A 3541-nucleotide genomic window follows, 5' to 3' on the forward strand; every position below is an offset into this window, starting at 1 on the left:
CGGTCTCCAGTGTACCGCGCCTGTGCTGTCACCCAAAGCCCATCATCGAAAAACACGTAGTCCTTAAATCCTTTGCTAGTAGTCTTGGCTTTTGTCCCTGCCCTTTCAGTAGCCGCCCTATCCTGCCTGGGTTTTCATCTTTTCCCTACTGCCTCTTTCTCCAAAAATCCACATGTCTGTTTTCTAATCCTGGCTTCCGTTTGAAACCAACTGCAAGCCTTTAAAAATGTCTGTGGGTTCCACCCACCTCCATAGATTCGGGAGCAATTGGTCTTTCGTGATGTCTGGGCTTCGAGAGTTTTTTTGTGTGCGTTTATTTTTGTTTTTTGTTTAAGTAACCTAGCGATTCTCACGCACAACTCACGGAGAAATTCACTGTTTTAAAAGCGTCTATTTTTGTGACCCTACCTAAACATCGTTTTGCAGCTTCATCTCTCGCAGGTGTAACAGATGCTCATGCTGATCCTAAGGTTAGACTATTCTCTTTGTTCTCCACTTGTACAATTGCAGTGCTCTTGGTTCTTGGTCTCACTGTGTTGTAGGGGCTGGCATTTTTAGCTCTTGAGCTCAAAGTAATTGGGATCACAAGCTCCTGCACTACCTCATCCATTTTTCAGATTGGTAGGTCATGTATTTGTGGGATGTAGTGATAAATTGCATATGTTTATGGGATACAGTGCATGCATACACTCCCAAATGAACAAATCAGACTCAGTAACTTTGATAACCTCTCATACTTTATTCTTTGTGGTGACAGCTAACCACCTCCTGCTGCACCACTGCCTTTTGGCAGGACTAAGGATTGAACTCAACCAAATCCTTGCCTATTACTATTGTGCATGATGGGACAGGCAAACATTCTGCAGTTGTATCCCCAGCTATTTTTTGTTGAGTTGGGTTCTCCTTAGATGACATAGGCTCACCTGGGACTTGCTACGTAAATTAGACTGACAACTTGTGATCCCCTGCCTCAGTCACCGAAGTAGCTGGGATTATAGGTGTGCACCCCATGTAAGACTAAAGTCTACTCTGATCTACAGGAGCTGTTATCAGAGATATTAGTTAACATCGCTGCATAACACATTGGTGCCTAACTGAAATATTGTATCTTTTGAGTAACATATCCATTTCTCTGCCCTCAGCGTCTGGTAAAAATTATTTACTGTTGCTTTAATGAATTGGACTTGTTAAGATTCCACTTAAAGTGAGAAGAGATACTGGCTTTGTGTGTATATATACACAATATATAATGTCCTCTTGATCTAGCCATATTGTTGCAGGTGACACTTCATTGTGTATGATATCCAATACACATGTCTACATGTGAGTCTCACAGTCTCACAGTATAACTCAGACTAACCTTAAGCTACATTCCTGCCTCACTCCTGAATGCTAGGACATTGTGCATGATGAGACAGGCACATTTTTTATGGGTGTGCTGGGGTAAACCACAGGACCTCGATAGAGCTATGCCTGTCTTTCTCTGCCACTCAGCTACATGTTTTCTATCCATTGGATTTCTCTCCATTGATAAACACAGGTTACTTCTGTATCTTGGCTATTATGGATGATGCTGTATTTGTCCAGTGTACTGCTGTAATTGAAACACTTTGGAATCAGAGGCAGGAAGACCAGGAGCCAAAGATGATCTCAACGCCCTAATGAGTTCAAAGCCAATGTGGATTATGAGACCCCATCTCGAAAATAAAAAGTATTAGCATGGTGGTGATGACACATGCCTTTAACCCCAGCACTCAGGAGGCAGAGGCAGGCGGATCACTTGAGGCCAGCTGGTCTCCAGAGTTGCAGGACAGCTAAAGCTACACAAAGAACCCTGACTCAGAAAGAAAAAAAAAAAGAGAGAGAGTTGTGGCATAGTAATTTTATTTCCTTTTAATGTATACCCAGAAAATTTAATTTCTGGCTCATTTAGTAATCTCCTTACTAATTTTAGGTCCTTCATGCTGTTTTTCAGAGTGACTATAGAGATTTTGATTTCTCACCAACAGTATTCAAGGGTTCTTTTTGCTCACCATCTTCATCATTTGTATACTTTTTGTTCATGGCCATTCTAGATTGTATTAGGGTTCTCTAGAGTCAGAACTTACAGAATGTTCTATATATTAAGGGAATTTATTGTAGTGATTTATAGTCTGCAGTCCAACTAACCCAACAATGGGCAGCTGTGAATGGAAAGTTCAAGAATCTAGTAGTTGCTCAGTCCCATGAGGCTAGGTGTTTCAGCTGTCCTTCTGTATAAGCTGGAATCCTGAAGTAGTAGGTTCCAACAGATGTGCTGGCAAGTAAGTGCAACCAGGCAAAGGAGAGACAGAGAGCCTTCCTCCATTGTCCTTTCATAGGCCTCCAGCAAAAGGTGTGGCCCAGATTTAAGGTGTGTACCACCACGCCTGGTTTTGGAACTTGCTCTGTCCCAGGCAGGCCTTGAACTCAGAGATCTGCTTACTGCAGTCTCCTAAGATTAAAGGCATGTACTACCATGCCTGAGTCTAAATTTTTCATGGCCACTATGCTTCAAATTCTGGATCAAAAGTGTGTGTTGTCCCATATCAAGATCTGGGTCAGAAGCCTGTGTCTTCTAGCCTCAAGATCTGGATCACAGGTGTGCCCTCCATTTCTGGATTGTAGTGCATTCCAGATATAGTCAAGTTGACAACCAGGAATACCCATCACACTGCTATAAGGTCATATCTTATCTTTTTAATTTTCATGAGGAACAGACTATAAATTTGTGTCACCTTGAATCAGACCATTTCTTTTCCAGTTTTGACTTGTCTTATTGAATGTTTTTTCTCTTTTTTGAAAACAATATCGATGGCTGTGCAGTGGTGTTGCACGCCTTTAATCCCAGCACTTGGGAGGCAGAGGCAGGTGGATCTCTGAGTTCGAGGCCAGCCTGGTCTACAGAGTGAGTTCCAAGACAGCCAGGGCTACACAAAAGAAACCCTGTCTCGAAAAAAACAAAACAAAAAAAAAGAAAGAAAATATTAACTTCAGTTAAGACATTCTGGTTGTTACATACAAAAGATGGTTGTATAAGATGACCCATAGAGTCTTCTCTAATACTTTACAGATCTGTATGATGTTAATAGGGTTTCAATTGTGTTTTCTTGTATAAACAGTCACAAACCTTGCCTTTTATAAGAGTCTTGCCAATTTGTGGGTAAAAGGAAACTATCAGGGTGGGATGTGTAGATAGGCAGAGCTCTGTGAGTTCAGAGCCAGCCTGGTCTACATAGGGATTTCTAGGCTAGTTAGAGATACACAGTGAGATCTTATCTCAAAAAATCTTAGGCTTAGAACATTAATTTTTTTCTAGCTATACAAAATTAAATATCCTATAAATGAATGGTGGCAAATGAGCAAACAAAAAAGAAAAACAAGACGGGCACTTTGGAAGGAAAGGAAGTCCCCATTTAGAATCTAATTATTAGCCAGATAAAGTGGTGCAGGCTTTTAATCCCAGTATTCAGAAGGTAGAGACAGGCAGAACTCTGAGTAGAGGCCAGCCTGGTCTACAGAG

This window comes from Mastomys coucha, chromosome X (assembly GCF_008632895.1).
Source record: "Mastomys coucha isolate ucsf_1 chromosome X, UCSF_Mcou_1, whole genome shotgun sequence".
Classification (NCBI taxonomy): Eukaryota; Metazoa; Chordata; class Mammalia; order Rodentia; family Muridae; genus Mastomys; species Mastomys coucha.